Raw genomic sequence first — 18,401 nt, 5'->3', positions numbered from 1 at the left:
AGGTACCTACAAGACACATACAAGAAAACAACGTATAAACAGATACCTACAAGACACATACAAGAAAACAACGTATAAACAGATACCTACAAGACACATACAAGAACACAATGTGTAAACAGTTAGGTACCTACAAATATATGGTGGTGGAGAAAGTTTCCACAACAGGAATCACCTATATTGATGAAATCTGAGGTCAAGGCAAAAATAAATGTACTAGACACAGGGGCTACAAAGACAAAAAGGCCCCTGTACTCAAGGAATTTGCATTCCATGGAGCATTTATAATGGACATTTATTAGTTCCTTGAATGAGCGTGCTGTGAGAGGTGCTAGGGCAGTTATATAGTCTAGACAAGCCACCACTACTGCCCCCAGGGAACTTACTGTTTACTAGAAGGATTAGACACCAACACCAGTAACTATAGGACACAATATTATGTCATCCATGCACTCAAGGTGGAAAGCCAATGGCAGGAATAGCTTTCTAATGGAACGTTCTAAAAAATGGAGTGGGCTGCCTTGAGGATTTCTTTATCAATGGATGCCTTCAAGCAGATGCTGAGGTCTCTGGTCAGGGACATTGCAGAGAAGCATTGCGTAAGGATGGGACTACAGGCATCCTCCAACTTTCTAGTTCTATGTGTTTATACGTGTTCAATATACTTATGTGCACATAAATACCTACATTCATGTAACTATACCTATACCCATTTAAGTTCAGCAAAACACTACATGACTTGTGTATGTATTTGCATATATATTCATGCAGAATCAGAGGATAATGGGAATTATCTGGAAAGACCCTTAGAGAGCTAATCTAATCCCATTATTTCACAGAGAAGGAAACTGAGTGTCAGAGAGATGAGTGACTTGACCAAGGTCACACAGGTAGTAGAGTTGAGATTTGAAACCACGTCTTCTAACTCCAAATCATGTATATATACATATATACATATACGTACATATGCATGCACACATACATGCGTGTATGTGTGTATGTACATACGCATAGACATTATCATAGTGTAGTGAATACAGTTGGGAGGACCTAGTTTCAAATACTTCTTCTCCTATTGACTAGTAGAATGATATAGTTGAGAGGACATCAGACTTGGAGTCAGAAAGACCTGAGTTCAAGACCCTTCTTGGATGCTTACTAACATGTGACCTAATGCAAGTCCCTTAGCTTCCTTGTACCCATTCCCTCCTCTGTAAAATGATGGACTTAAAGCAATAGCCTTCTTTTCCCTTTCAGCTCTGAATTTGTAATCCTATGAAAAGTCATTGAATCTCTGTGATCTATCTGTTTCTTTATCAGTAAAAAGGGAGAGTAATACCTGTGGTACTTCCCTCACAGAGGTGGTGAGGCTCAGGTGAGATGATGCATTTAAATCACCCTGAAGACTATTACAAATGACTGATAGCTCTAATGTGTTAGAACAGCCCAGTCGAAGAGAAGGGGACTCATGTTGTTGAGAAGAACCTTAGGAATTAAAGCTGAAGACTTATTTCCTGGAGGTCATATACCTAGAAAGGAATTCAAAGACCATCTAGTCCAACCCTCTCTTTTTATCGGTGAGGAAACTGAAGCCCAGGAAAGTTAGATTACTCGCCCAAGACTGTACAGGTAGTAAGTAGCAGAGCCTTAGTATACAATTCTGTAGGAAACCTTCCTTTAAATTATTGCATTATCTAAACTCCCTCCCTCATAAACTGGGCTTTTCTTTGGTTCTCTATGAAAGGTGAAAGGAGTCACACCTTGTACCCCAGGAAGGAAGATGAAGAGGGAAGCATCAGGATTATCTGTGTCTTCTGTTCCAGGCCCATCTGCCACAGGCCTCCTCATTCTGCTAGGTATCCTCAATGGCAGGCCCAGGGCAATCTAGGCCTCAGACATGCAGTTTACTCTCATTGTCTTAAAGGGCATTGGAAGGCAATGTAATGGTCTAGGTGTCTCATCGATTCTCCTATGAGATTTTGGAGAAGAGTAGATAGTTCTCTAATTAGACTCCTTCATCCACACATCGGACCATTACAATCCATATTTGCATGGTGGAGATCACAATGTAAATAACACCTATAGGGAAAGAGAATTGTCCATCAGGTGCTGTCCTCCAATACTTCCACCACTAATGATGAGCCGCAGAAGACTGCATACATACACACATGTGTACACATAATATACAAACATTTCAAGTTTGGGTGTCTCATTTGGGGATTCCTCTGATCTGGAGTCCATGGAAAAAAATCATAATGGCTTTTCTCCTGGGCCTGAAGAAGTTATGTTCAGCTTTAGGCATGAATCCAAAGTGACTCTAACTCTCAGAGTAGGAGTACTTCCTGGGAGGATTTTAGCATTTAGATTTAAAGCTGAAAGGGAATTAAGAGGTCAATACTTTCTAGACCAACCCTCTCACTTTACAGATAATAATTGTAGCTAACACATAGACAGCTTTAAGGTTTGCAAAACACTTTACACATATTATCTCACTGAAGCCTCACAACAATTCCATGTAGGAGGTGCTATTATTATCCCAGTTTTATAGACAAGAAAACTAGGTTGAGGGGCTAAATAACTTATACAGGGTCACACAGCCAATACATGTCTGAGGAAAATTTGAATTCATGTCTTCTTAACTCCAAGTCTAGCATTTTGTTCACTACCAGACCAGAGAGGTTAATTTAATTAATTGATTAATTAATAGGTTAATCTTTTCCAAGATCACCCAGATAGTAAATGGCAGAGCTAAAATTCGAACCCAGATCCTGCGCTCCAAACCCAGCAGTCTTTGCATCTTACCATGTTGCCTTCCTAAGATCTTGAGAAATATGCCACAATTGGTGACCACAGTGCGAGAGTTCTAAAACACACTCTTGCTGTTTATGCACACTTGGCTGTGAAGAATCAGCTGCTTAAAGAGGCAGCCAGGGCAGTGTGAGCCAGGCTCCCCTTTCTGGTTCTGGCCTTTCTTCCCTTCCTACACTGAATACCAGGGGCCCTCCTCACATCCATCTGGAATTATTGTGCTAGGGAAAGATTTCCATCAGCATTATGGGATGATTGAGTGACCTGGCCTCCAGCCCTCCAGCAAATCTGCTCCACTGGAGAATCAATGGACGAGTCAGTGCTTTGTTACTTGGGCACTCTGTGGCAATGTGATCCTCCAGGAGTTCTGAGCCCTGCCTTGTCATCTCTCTGCCATAGCAGATGGAAAAATCAAGTGGAGGAAATGGCCTTGCAAGAAACCCCTTGGAAAAAAACCAAATGACTGTAATTCCAGAAGCTATGGGCTCTCTGATTTGGACATTGCTTTGAAGAGACATCTTTAGGACCAGAGGAGGGAAGGGAAAAGGATGTCTCCCAAAGCACCTGGGCAACTAATCTCTCTTTGGTAGAGTCTCACTTCCCAGACTCTGCTGGTTAACCAGAATAGTCTTCTTTTCAGTCAGCTATAACCTCTCCTTTCCAAGTGAGGATGTTCGCAGAATCCCTTGCCCTGGGAGAGAGCTCAGACTGGTTTCCTACTCTCAGTCCTCCTTCCCTCCATGATATTATTAACCAAAGGGGCAATGCAACCATCTCCCTTCCCTAGCCTCTGCAAACTCCTAGAAACCTAAAGGCTTTTGTAAATCCTGCCCTGTATGTTGTTTCTCAATAAATGCTATCACCAGGGCATTCCTGAGGATGTGGTTATCTGCGCCATTCAGAGGTCAATCTTCTACACCTTAAGATTTAATAATCTAACAGGCCTGGGAAGATTTGGAGCACATTGGGAGCAGGGTGAATTTACTGTGTATACTGAGGAGAGCAGAGACAGAAAACCATCTTGGGTTCCACTTTAGAAGCCTAGAAGTCCATTCACCCACAGATTTAGAGCTGGTTTCATCGTCAGAATCTGACATTCAATAGATAAGAAATCCCTTTTACAAAATCCATGACAAATGTTTGAAGAGCTCCATAAGATGCCAAGGCAGCCCATGGCCCTTTGGGACAGCTGTAAAAATGATGAGAAAGTCTTTCTGTCTCCCAAGGTGAGTTTGGGCTCTCTTCAGTCCAATCAGCACCCTTTGTTCTAGTTCTGGCAAATAGACCAGCTCTAATGACTTTTTAGATGCGAAAACAGCTTTCTTGTTCCAAACCTATCTCCCAGTCTTCTCTACTCTGGGTTAGACATCCGAATTTACTTCAAATGATCCCCACATAAAATTGGTTTGAGTCCATTTCCCTTCACCCTCACCTTGAGACATATTCCATTCTGCCAATATCTTTCCTTTAGCATAGTCCTGATCACATATCTCTTCTGCTGAGAATATGAGACTCAGATGGGTCTTTATAACAGCTAGAGATTCTGATAATGGATTAAGCTATCTCAGGAGGAAGTGAGATCCTTATTATAGGATAGGCTCAAGAAGGGGCTAGATAATCATGAGACTGATACTATAGAAGACTTCATGGTGGCAGGAGGGTAGATGAGATCAGAGACAGAGCTGAAAAGAACTTAGAGACCATCAAGCCTAAACCCTCCCCCATTTTGCAGATGAAGAAACTGAATCATCATGAGGTTCAGTGACTTGACCACAATTAGTACATACGTGAAGCAGGATCTGAGCCATATCCTCCTGACTCCAGGTCCACTTCGTTCCAAAACCAAGATTTTGTGCTGTTGTAAGGTGATGCTGTTCTTTGGCTCACAGGTGAAAGGCAGTTGTGGTTGACGCACACAGAAAAGACAGCTCTTCTGCTCCTCTAACCAATGGAAAAGAGCAGTATGGGGTCTCATAGGATGATAGATTTAGTGTTTAGAGTAGGTTTAGTGTTCATTTATTCCCCCCACACACACACTTTTTACCAACGAGAAAACTGAGATCCAGAGAAATTAATTGATCTGCCCAAAGACACACAGGGAGTGATAGTAGAGTAAGGATTTGAACTCAGAGCCTTTGATTCCAAATCAGGAGCTTTTCCAAACTGTATTGATCATCAGTGAGTTGGGAAGATTTAGGAAGTTACATGTAAAGTAAACTGGTTACTCATTTGTGCATGATACCAGGCTAGGCATGGCATGGCATCCCATCTTGGAGACATGCCCTTCCCCCCAGGGAGTTGGCAGCACAGACCAGGCAGAACTGGCAGTCTCCAGGATGCCAGGGATGGTTTTCTTCCAGGCAGTTTTACACATGAGATAGAGGAGATAGAACTTCCATAGGGGGTACATCCTATGATCCATCAGGAAGGGCATGGAAGGGAGGGGCCCTTCACTCTAACTCAATGATACAACATGGGTAAGAATTTCCAAAGAGCCATCATTAGGCTCCTGGCATTCCCTCCACTGGTGCATATTATGGCCCCCTGCACCTTGGTGAGTGTGAAAAAAAGTGGCTGCCTTGTGGACAAACCCCTGGTGATGAAACTCTGCGTATGCTTAGCCAGGTTGGCCCTAGGCAAACAGGAAGAGTATATCTCACTGGTACCATCTCTGAAGTCTTTACACATTAGAGGTTGTGTTCTTTGAAAAGTCACAGTCACCTCTAGACCAGTACAAGCCACCAGAGGAAGACTTGGGTAGAAGACAAAATCACATGAACTAGTGCCTGCTAGCGGTTCCTGCTCTCAAGCTGTATGTTTTACAAAACACTTGGGTGATAAAGAAATAGTCATCTAATGACCAGGGCCCTCAGTGAAACTGGGTCTGAGATTGCTTGGGCCTGGGGTGAGCCTTCCGCATGTGTGTGTCAGCAGGTACAAAGGCCTAGACAGGGAGGGGAAATCCTAGCCAGATATACTTCTCATTCTCTGAAGTCCCAGGTCCCAACTAAAGCTAGCCAAATGCCAACTGGTTTCCCCTTTCACTTCCTGGAGTCTCTATAAGAGCTGTGACTAACAGCCCAAGTACTAAGGAATGGCCTTCATTCCTCATCCCTCTGTCCCTTCTCCATGAGGTTTTCCTATTTCAGTAGTGGGCCCAAACTGCAGATCTTCTGGTATGACGGCCCTTCTACTCCACTGCCTGCAGGCCTTCCTGGCCACAAAGGTGCTCAAATTCTCCTACCCTCTCTGGCCTAGGCAAGCAATGAAAATCCTGTGCCTGCTAGGCTGCCGGCTGTCAACAGAAAGGGGACGTTGAGCTCTCCTGAGCTAGGATCACCAAACACTTCTAAACAACCTGTTCTGCTCCAAGTGAGAGGCCAGTGGGTAGAGTTCTGATTTGCTGTGACTTTCTCTCCCTGATTTCTTGTGGTCTGGGGAGGAAAGAGAAGATTGGGAGAGTAGGGGAGGAGGAATGCAGGAATAGAGTCAGATCTGGTTTAAAAAAATAACAACTCTTCATCAGCATGGTATAGGGGGTAGAAAGAACACTGATTCTGGAGGCAGAGAAGATCTAGGTTCAAATTCTGCCTTCGATGCTGACTACCTTTGTGACCTTGCACAAGTCACTTAACCTTTATGTATATCAGTTTCTTCATCTCTAAAATGAGGGGGCTGTATCAGATGGCTCTAGATTCATGAATCTGTGATCCTATAGACCTTTGGAAACTTGACTTTCTGAAGGCTTGTATTTCATTTTACTTTGTTCTCTTGTTCAACCTGGGCACTCTGGGAGGAAAAACTTTGTTTCCCTACAAAGCCCCGCCTTCCTTCCTTTAGTCTTCTCTTCCCACCCCCCCCCCATTAGAATATAAGCATTTCACCATGGTATACCTCCTCTTAATTGCTCAAAAGCAGTTTTATCTGTTTAGATTTTTCTTGATTCCTGTATTTGCATTTCAAAGTTTCTACTCGGCTCTGGTCTCTTCATTAGGAATGCTTGATAGACCTATATCCCATTAAAGGTTCTTTTTCCCTCTTGTAGATTATTACTCAGTCTTGTAGGGTAAGTTGTTACTGGTTCTGAGCCTTTATCTTTGCCTTTTTGAATATTGTATTCCAAGATTTCCTCTCTTTTAGAGTAACAGTTTTGTGTGATCCTTACTTTTATTTTTTGGTACTTGAATGTCTTCCTTCTCACTGCTTAGAGCATGTTTTATTAGTCTTAGAAGCTCTTAATTTTAACTATAATATGCCTGAGAATATCATCAATCTTTTTCAGGTACTAACCAGTGAATTCTTTCCATTTTTACTCTGTTATCTTATTCTAATAAATTATATATATATGCACATATACTTACATATATAATATATATTATATTCTATCTATACTTATGTATATGTAAATTTTTTATTTATGATTTCTAGAAATATGTGATATGGGGATTGTTTTTGTTTTAATCATATTTTTCAAGGGAGTCTACTGATTCTTAAATTATCAGTCCAGGTCAATCATTTTTATAGTAGTAATCTTACGTTGTCTTCTATTTCTAATTTTTTTTTTGCTCTGTGGTTTAATAGTTTTTGTTTTCATATAGATTCACTAAGTTCTGTTTGCTTCATTCTAATTTCCAGGGAACTTACTAGTTGGGGTTTCCACTTTCTGTTCTAAGTTAATTATTCTCCTCCTAATTCTTTCCTCCAGAGTTCTATTTCATTTTTATTTTCATTTTCAGAAATCTCTTGTTTCTTTTCTTTCAGTTAGACTTGTAATTCTTGTGGCTGAGCCATTTTTGTTCTGAGATACTGCCTGTAGATGTTGGCAGTTACATGCTTCTTCTGGCTTCATGTCTTGGGCTTCTCCTGAGCCACAATATTTCTTCATAGTGCTCAATGTCTTCTTGTATTTACTCTTATCTCTAGCCTCAATTCCTGATTTAGGTCTGTGTGCCAGAGCCAGCCTCCACTCCCTCCCACACTCTTGGATGTGATAGTCAAGCTCTGTTTGCTCCAGATACTTCCCAGTCTCATGATGCTGGCTTCCATCTCCCCTGATGTGTCTGCATTCAGAGAGCTGGCACATTCCAGGACCCCCTGGCCCTTTGGAGTATCTCCTGTCAGAGCTGCAGGCTTCTGGCCCCACTGAAATGTCTTGCTTAAAACATGGCTGGTTCCCAACCCTGAATCCACAAGCAGAGCACCACAGGTTTCTGAAACCACCCCATCCCATCCCACCCCACAGCTCCTCATCAGAGCACTCACTGAGATTTCTTCTTCTTCTCACTCCCAATCCCCAGGAAGGGAGCAGGTACTTCCAGAGTATCTCTGATCAATGTGCTGGCAAGTTTCTGGTCTGCGCCTGTACTGGCTTCCTTGGCAAAACCCCTCTTCCAGTTCCCCAAAGCCTCTGGTTTTTTTGTGCAGTCCTGGGCTGGATAAAGGAATTTCTGGATTTTTCTATTTGGATTTCTTGATCATCATCTGATCTGGTGCCCTTTGTAGGTCTTTTCTGGTGTCAAAGGGAGAGCACGGGGCTCTTCTACAACCTTTCATGCCACCATCTTAATTGGAATCTGGAAACAGGATTTCAGTTTGTCTCCTAACTGCTCCAAAAGGCCATAACAAACTTGCCACGGATCTGCCATCCATGAATTTATCCATATTAAACTATTAACATTTTTAGGCTGTACAAACTCTAGTGGAGGAATAAGCTGCATAAATTTCTTCCTGAGTTTGTGAAGACTCGTTCTATTTGCCCTTATTCTCCTTCAAGCTTCAAAGGGGGATTGTCATTCTAGTTTGCACAAAATTGAGGAATTCTGGGTTCCCTACAACCACTCCCTTCATGACCATATACATCAATAAATCAGCCAGCATTTATTAAACACCTTCTCTGTGCCAGGCACTATGCTAGGCAGGCACTGGGGACCCAAAGACAAAATAGTCTTGGCCCTGAAAGAGACCATGTTCTTCCAGGGAGCAGCAGCGTATACTTCACCTGAATCAAACAGCTGGGGGAAAATTCAGATGTTCCTATTAGGTAGTTTCCCAAAACATGTAGGCTCAATTAATGTTTTGAGACATAGCCAGAGCCCCAGCTGGAGCACAATTGAAGACATGGCCCTGGAGCTAGGCTGGAATACAGTGCACAGATGGAGTCACAGCAAGAGGTACAGCTCAGAACTGCTCTGGGGTGTGGAAGAGGGGATTGTAGCACAGGAAATGAAGAGGTCAGTAGAAACCATAGAATCTGGTGTCAAAGGGGCCCCAGAGGCCATCTAGTCTGATCCCCTCCTTTTACAGGGGAGGTAACTGAGTCCCAGGAAGGCTAACTGGCCCAGTGGCCCATGATAACATCATATATGTCAGTTAACACATAGCTGTTGAAAGATAAAAGGTGAAAAGCTCTCTGACTCAGAGCGGCAGCAGGTAAGTCCCTAATGAGTAGTCCAGACCGTACAGGAGTTGGGAGGAAGAAAGGTGGCTTCAGGCAGAATGCCAGCAACATATGCCCTGAGACAGCAACCAACAGAGAAGTAAATTAACAAGGCAGGGGGACTCCCTGGTCGTTCAGTGTCCACTCTGGCTGTCATCTTTACCTCCTCCCCTCTTAGAAGGTAGATTGCACCCTTGGGCTCAGATAGGCCAGCTTTGGCCTTCTTTTGCCTGCATGTAGGTTTCCATAGTACTTCTTGCTAAGATAAATGAGATTAATATTTATAGAAAGTGCTTAGTACAGTGCCTGGCACATAGTAGGTGCTTTATAAGTATGCCTTTCTTTTTCTTCCTTTCCTGCTCTTGGATAGCTCCCCCATCTCTCAGGCATTCTTATGAAGAAAGTACTTTGTGAACTCTTAAAGGTTATAGAGAAAGGAGCTCTTTTTGAATGGAGAAAAGAGCCTGTATTGTTGCAGATTTCCTGAAGTTCTCAGGCATATTTCAAATTCCCAACTAATGCTGACCTTGGAGCTCTGACCAAGTTTCTACTTTGAGGCTTTAAAGTCTCCCCTCCTCCTGGCCAGTTTCCCTCCCTCTTCTCTCCTCCTTGGTCTCTGGCCAAGAATGAATGAACTAGGTGAGTTTATTTGAACGTTTTTCTGTGCAGAGATCTGAGTCTGTTTGTGCACCTTGTCTCTCTCTGGTTGTTTCAGGCATTTCCCCAGGGGCTTGACTCCACCCTACCCAAAGAGACTCCTCATTGCATTAGGCCTTACACTGAATGAGGTTTCGGAGCCCACAACAACCCACGAAACTGGAGGCCTCAGTATGGCAGCTCCCAGAGCATGGAGGGTCTCTGAGACTTCCGAGGGTAGAAACAGAAGGTGAAGGATTCGGTGGCAAAAGAGAATGGGAGATGAATCAGGCACTTAAAGAAATCAAACTGTAAACATTTATAAAGTACCTACTATGTGCCAGGCACCATGCTAAGCACTTTATAAATATTATCTCGCTTGATCTTCACAACAGCCCTGGGAAGTTGAGGAAACTGAGGCAAACAGAAGTTAAGTGACTCACCCAGGGTCACACAGTTAGTAACTGTCTAAGGCCAGATTTGAACTCTGGAAGATGAGTCTTCTCGACTGCAGGCCTGGCTCTCTATCCACTGTGCCACCTGTAGCCTACTTTTTCCTAACTACTTTCCTAGATGTTTTATCTCTTCTACTAAATTATAGGTTTCTTGAAGTCAGAGAGTGTTTAGTTGCTAACCACACAGAATCACTGATTTAGAGCTAGAGATGAAACATAATTGGGAGAGCTGGAAGGAACCAGCTTGTCTAATCCCCTTATGTTATAGGTGAGGAAGGTTAAGTAACCTGCCCAGGGTCCCAGGCAGCATCAGCAGCATGATTTGAATCTAGGTCTACTGCCTCCAGGGCCCCGCTGTTTCCCAAGTCATCTAATGACCCTTTATTTCACAGATAGACTGTCTGATTCTTCTTCTCAGTCCACTTCGCCTCTAGCACATGGGCCTAGAAAACAGTAGGTGCTTAATAGATGTATGTTGAAGTGTGGCCGTAGATTCATAAAGGGAAGGGGAAAGAGGGAGGATACAAAGTTTCCCGTTTACCCGTTTACAGGCTCTACGATCCTTTTTCTGTTGGAGAGAGGAGGACCCCTTCTGGGCATTCTGTGTAAATATACCCATTTGTAAATGTGAGTGAATAATGAATGGTCCAGCTGGGCCAGGAGACTGACGGGCAGAGCGGTAAGTGATGGATAAAAGACAGATTTGAAAGGTGGTGTCATGGGGAGAAGGGGAAGTGTGTCTAGTGATTAATCAGTGAAAAGGAGCAAACAGAGGGGAGTCAGAGGCAGAGCTGATTAGAATGTGTTTGACAGTGGGGACGAGGGAAAGGGCAGAAGAAAGGGGCGAGGACCCGAGTTGATAATAATAATAAATAACAGCCATCATTTATCCAGCACTCTAAGATTTATAAAGTAATTTACATATACTATCTCACTGGATCCTTACAACAGCTCTGTGAAGTAGGTATTATCATCAGTCCCATTATACAGGTGAAGAAACTGAGGTTTAGATGTTCTGTGACTCGCTCAGGGCCACACCACATTTAAACAGATGATTTCCTGGCTTCAAATCTATCTATCACTCCATCTACTGAGTCACCTAGCTGCCCCGGGCAGGATATTACTCCTGAGAAGGTCAGGGTGCTTCTGAGATATGCCTTATCCTGGGGTATAGCTTGTCCTGAACCTGAGGATAGAGGGGGCTTTGCTTCTTTGGCAACTAGGGAAATGATTTGGGAGAGGAGCATGCTAGCCTGAGTTGGGAATGAAGCCAAAAGAGACCTGGAAGGAAAAATCAGGCTTCTCATGGAGGACTGGGGCAGGGAAGAATCTATCTGCAGGGGGCTGGAAAGAGGTCTAGGATCAAGGAATCTTCTAGCAACCTTTCTCCTGAAGTGAACAAAGCTGAACTCTCTAACTTGTACTGTAGACCTGTGGCTCACTGATCAGCTAGTACCACTATTCCCACTTTTCAGATGCAGAAACCGAGGCTCAGAGAAATTAAGTAACTTGGTGAGGTTCACAGGAGCACAAGCAGTAACACAGGTCTTCAGACCCAGAGACTTCAAACATGTGGCCCCAGGCAGCACAGGACCCACAAATACTCCCTCAAGCACTGGGAACCAGATTAAGATGTAATTGAAGAGTATAAATATGTGTGTGTACATATGTACACATATGTATGTATGTACACATATATATGTATGTATATATGCATATGTATACATATACATATGCATATAATATACATGTACACATATAATATATAATGTACATACATATATAATAACAATATAAATAAAATACAATGAAATACAATATAAATATAAAAATACCATATAAATACAACAAAACTAGATGATATTAGATTTTAAAACAAAGTCAAACACTGACAACTTAATGCAATTCTGCTCCACTTAAATCTAATTCGTGCCCAAGTCAAGACACCACCTGTGATGTCATTGATCTTCTTTAAAAATGAAGAACAAACACCAATTACAACTAAGTGCTAGGCATGGTTCTAGGTACTGGAGATACAAAGAAATGCAAACATAGTCCCTGCCTTCAAGGAGCTCACATAATGGAGGAGATAACACCATAAGGTTAATGGGGAATAAGATCTTCCCCGCCCATCAATAGGCATCATGTGGAGCCCATTAAGGGAAGCTTGCTTGCTTGTAGGAAGCAAAATGTATGAATTAGATGACCCTGTTTCTATTTGAGTTGAACACATGTTGCCTTTTACAATGGACTCTCACTTATTACTGGTAAACATTTAGCAACTGACTCTCTGAGGGGAAAAAGTATGCATGACATCCTTTTAAGTTCAATCTGTACTATTAACATTTTTCTCCATTACTTTCTTAAGTCTGGATGAGCCACAGAACAATAAATCTGTATCACTGGCCAATTTCCAAGCTGTAAATGCTCTCACTGAAAAGCACACACACATACACACACACACACACACACACACACACACACACACACACCTGCAAGAGTTGCAGCCTACTGGCTGTATAGCAGCATTGGGGAAGGTCTTGAGGGAGGCAGCTCCAGGGATCCACAGGGCAAGACTGAGACCTGAGATGATGAAGAAATGGCCATCTCTTTGAGAGCAGACTCAAGAGAGAAGGACTCTTCAAGCTGGAGCTATGGAAAGGAGACTAAATCAAGAGCTGTGGGATGATGAGAGGCTGTTGGCCCATGGGGGGGAAGCAAGGTCAGCACAGACTTGTTGGTCAAATTCCAGAAACTACAATATGGAGGTCCTTGAAGCTTGGAGTGGTGGTGTTTAGAACAGATAAAAGGCTGTCCTGCCTTTACCCAGTGGGGAGAAAAAACCATCTGACCTTGTTAGATAAATTTATGGAAGATCATTTCACCTTGGTTTGATTCTCACCTTGGACATTTACCACCTGGGTGACCACTTAACATCTCGTCCTCAGTTTTCTCATCTGTAAAATGAGATAGTTGGATTCACTGACTTCTAAGGTGTCTTCTAGCTCTAAATCTAGGACTCCATGATCCTATTCATTATGAATTATTTAAAGGAAACAAGGTTCTTGTACTCATAAGGGAGGAGAGCCATGCCCTACCATACCAGCTCACCTGCCTCCTTCAAAGCCAGAATTCAGATCTGAACAAGGTTTGGAAAGGAACAGTATAATATGCCTGTGCTTCTTCAAAAACACAAAATAAAACTGGAATTTTACTTATCTCATTCTCCAAAGGAGCAGGAAATTAAAAGGATCACATTTTCTAAACCCAAAATCAGTACAACAAAGGGTCTTTCCCCTGACTTGTAAATGGGAATATTTGAAATCAGAAAATCTAGAACGTAGGGTTGGCAGAGCTATCTGGTGCAATCATCCAAGCTCCTCCTTTTGCTTTTTTTCTTTTTTTGGAGGGGGCGAAGCTTGGTGAAATAGTGGTGGGATCCACCCCACATTGCTTCAAGGACCTGAAGGTAGGGCCTGGGGCTCTTTCGGTGGAGCTCATGGCAAGGAGAGTCCAAGTCATGGGGCAAGAGCGCCATCTAGTGGTCAGAATCCTTATCTTTTGGTGACAGCCCTCAGGCCCACTTCAGGAGAGAAAGCTACCTTCACACAAGGAGGGAGCCACACAGGAAAGGAGTGCCTATTTCACTATACTCTGATCTAGCCCATTTCCACTGCTTCTGGAAGGATGGAATGAAAACATTTCTCCAATGCCTTGCTGAAATCAAGGCACATTATGTCTACAATATACATGCCTTCGATCGACCAGCCTGGTAGCAATATGCCATCCTGGATATGAGAACTCCTTCTATACAGATCACAACCCCTCTGCAGCTTACAGTCTGAGAGTTTCCTGAAGCTCAGAAATGTTAAGGGACTTGCCCGTGGTCCCATGGGTAGTGTCATTAAACTAGTCACTCATCAAGTGCTTATGAAGTGCCAGGGGATGGATGGGGTGTTCAGGGAGTTCTAGCTCCTCTAGTGTGAGGGCTTGCTGAGCCCTCTTCAAGGCTGCCCATCCACCTTTGGTGTCCACCTCTCACCCAGCTCTCACCTGTGGCTCCAAGGAGCTGTGCAGTGGTCATACCCCATAAGACCATCTCAAGCACATATGCTAAACCATGTTGAGGATAACTGATAGGCCTCAAACCATCTACCCCAAGCCAGTGAAGACTTTTCCTGATGAAATGGGAGGATAAGAACAATTTGTTCTGATGACCACGGAGGCAGCTGAAGCAGAAGCAGGTACTTGGAGCTTGGTCAGACATCAAAGATGCCAAGGGCATCCACTGCCATCCTGGGTCATCAGCAGTCATCCTGACTTTTGTCCTGCCACTGGACTTTAATGACTCAGGAAGAGAGAGTAAGGCTGACAACTTAATGCAATTCTGCTCCACTTAAATCCAAGTCATGCTCAAGTCAAGACACCACCTGTGCTGTCATTGGTCTTCTTTAAAAATGAAGAACAAACACCAATTACAACTAAGTGCTAGGCATAGTTCTAGGTACTGGAGATACAAAGAATGCAAACATAGTCCCTGCCCTCAAGGAGCTCACATAATGGAGGAGATAACACCATAAGGTTAATGGGGAATAAGATCTTCCCCACCCATCAATAGGCATCATGTGGAGTCCATTAAGGGAAGCTTGCTTGCTTGTAGGAAGGCTTACACACCTTTTGTTAATTTCTAATTAGGCACTGAGCCTATTAGCTGAAAGAGTATATCTTGTGAGAGATGAGCTTTTGCTTTGGGGGTTTGCTTATGAGAAAGATGTTGTGATTCCCTGGCTGAGACTCTGAGTGGCCATATGTTCAGAACTCCCCGACTCCTCAGAGGTAAAGGCTTTCTTGATTCACTGGTGGATGTAAAGCTTTGATTCAGGCAGTAGAGCCCTGTCTGTTGGTCTTTATTTCTCTTCTCTATTTTTTTATGTTTTATTAGAAAAGATCATTGACCCCTTTTAAGTCACTTTCCTAGCAAAGTAGATAAAAGAACCTGCACTAGCAGTCATCCTGGGTATGCCAGTTTGGTTGCCATTACAAACACATAAATCATTAGATAGACTATATATACAGTTGGAAGGCAATTTGCATTAGCAGCTATGGGGACAGGGAAAGGCTTCTTACTAAACATGGGATTTAAATTGAGTCTTGAAGGAAACCAGGGAACTAAGAGGCAGAGTTGAGGAGGAAAAGAATTCCAGACATGGGGGACAAGTAGTACAAACACACAAAGTTGGGAGATGAAAGGTTATGTTTGAGGAATTACAAATAGGCCAGCAATGCTAAATAGTCAAGTATGTGGAGGAGAGTAATGTAAGAAGACTGAAAAGATAGGAAAGGACCAGGTCATGTGTCAGAGGCAGGATTTGAACCCAGGTCTTTTTTTTTTTTAACCAATGTTCTACTCACTGTTCCAGTATTCCTTTCGACCAGTCTAATAACTCTGTCCAAAAAAAGGGGGTGGGGAATGAGGCTCATCAGGTTTCCCCTAATTATGACATTTGCAGAGTGGGGTTGGGGGAATACAATCTGCTTTGCAACAGCATGTTTTCTTGTTGTTGATGGTGTTGTTACCATCTCCAGTCACATATTATTGCAAAAGAAGTGATCACCTGCCTAAGATCTAGAGTAAAGCATCTGTGCCCTGAGATGGACCTTTCCTATGAAACTTGCCACTTAGAATCAGATCTTAAGCTGAAAGAGACCCCAAAGGCCAGCTAGTCCAACCCCTTCATTTTACAGATGAGACAACTGAGGCCCAAAGAAGTAAAATATCTGCCCAAGGTTACAGAGGTAGAATTAAAGAGAAGCAGGATTCAAATTCAGGTCCTCTGACTCTGGAGACCATCTGCTTTCCGCTGTACAAAGACTCACCACAAAATAAATCCCTATGTGTCATGGCAATCAGAAGTTTCTGATATAAAAAAAATATATTTGAAATATATATATGTAAATATACATACATTTAAATAACTCACATTTTTCTCTGCTCTATGTTGTTCTTAAGCTTCAGCTGACCTTGTCTATCCCAGAACTCCCTCTGGTCTGTGGATGTTGACAATGTGATGATTTCGGTTTTCTCTCCTTTGATCCCCACCCAAATGTTCTCCACCATGTTTTCAGACTCTATCCAGTTTACAAATCTTCATGGAACTGTATATTTTCTTGCCTTAGTGAGCTCTTGCTCTTCACCATCTACCAAATCTATCTCTTTTGAGCAGTATTTTCCCTTCCATTTTTGTATTTTGGTCATAAACTCAAACCAATGAGTATCAGTGATACTTATAGTAGGGGGTGCCATTTTGTCTCCTTGTTTTAAAATATAAAGTTCACTGTGTTGGTTAGCCTTTTATCACTCCTTTGAAATACAACCCACTCTCTACCTACTCCCCAAAACTCATAACCTATATGAAATTAATGATTTTTTTTGAAAATTTGCCAAAAAAGTTAATCCTAGACATAACAAGCTTCTTAATCACCTATTTTCTCTCAGGGTCTGAATTCATGGATGAAAAAGTTTCTATGTCAGGACACCTGGGTTGATGTTAGAGTATGTTTGTGTGGTGAGTAGGGAAAAAATATAAGGCAGAAACAACCATATGCTCTTGAGAGGTTCCTATATATTTTCAAATATCTAAGGGGCTGCTACCTAGAAGAGAGATTAGATTTAGGCTGCTTGACTTTAGAAAGCAGAACTGGGAGAATGGGTAGAACACATGGGGAGATAGCTTTGGGGTCCATAGCCAGAAAAATTTTTTAGTAATTAGAGCTATCTGAAAAGGAAAGAGGTTTGCTTCAAAATAGCAAAGTTCCATCATAATTTCCAGTGTAACACAGGCTCTGGAGTTACTCTCCCAAAACCCGGTGACACTGGTAGACTGGGTCCCCAGAGGGAAACCACTATATCTCCTCTTAAGGTTCTAGGAGTAGGCTTGAGGTGTTGAAAGGACTGTTTTTCTAATGAAAAGCTCATGAGCCCCCATTAGTGTGTTTCTGCCCACTGATATCAATTAGTTAGACAGACTTAATTAGTTTTTTAGAAACAGGCATATAATAATAAAAGCTAGCATTCATATAGCCCTTTAAGATTTGCAAAGTGCTTTACAAATATCTCATTTGATCCTTACAACAGCCCTGGCAAGTATATGAGATTATACTTGGCAGGTATATAAGATTATACCTGGTAGGTATAATAAACAATAACAGATACTATTATTATCTCTATTTTACAGATGAAGAACCTGAAACCAACAGGGGTTAAGCTGTCTGAACCATGATTTGAACTCAGTTCTTCCTGACTCTAGGTCTAGCACTCTATGCTCTGTGACACCTACCTGGGTATTTTCTATGACAGTATATAGAGAGCAATTGATACAAAACATTCCCTCTCCCATTTCTGTGACACATTTTCCCACAAATACATACAGAGTCCAAGGAAAAATGGGTTTAAGCTTAGAGAATGTACAGCAAATCTAAATCCTTCAAAATTCATCAGATCCTCTAGTCAAAGGGGAGGAAGGAGAGAGACTCTTTGTCCTTCCACCTCCAAACTGACTTCTTCTCTGGGGCTTGGCTGGATTGCTCTCTCTACTCTAGTCTTGCCTGAATCTTAAATCTCTATCATTTCCTGTTTATCCTACGCATACCTTGCTTTGTATATATTTGTTTGCATGTTGTCTCCTTCATTAGATTGTAAGCCCTTTGAGGACCCACTGTCTTTAGCTTTTCTTTGTATCTCCAGCACTTAGCACACTCTCTTGATAAATACTTCTTGATTGAGTCAATCCCCATTCCAAACTAACTTGTCATTTTTGTACAAGGGTATGGTCAAGGTTCCACTCGATTAACTAGGTTGCTCTTGCTCACACTTAACTTTGATGCCTTTAATTGATTCAAGAGAACTGTCTAGGCCTTCCTTGTGCCTAGTTCATATTTCTGGTTGGTTGGTTGATTGATTGATTGCGATAAGAAATCTGTGATTGTTGAGGCTGCAATCTCTCTTATACAGTTTTCGAAATGGAGGCACATTAATCGTTGCCATGGATGTCATAAAGGAGATTCAT

This window comes from Trichosurus vulpecula, chromosome 9, assembly GCF_011100635.1.
Source record: "Trichosurus vulpecula isolate mTriVul1 chromosome 9, mTriVul1.pri, whole genome shotgun sequence".
NCBI lineage: Eukaryota > Metazoa > Chordata > Mammalia > Diprotodontia > Phalangeridae > Trichosurus > Trichosurus vulpecula.
This window is presented reverse-complemented; position numbering follows the sequence as displayed.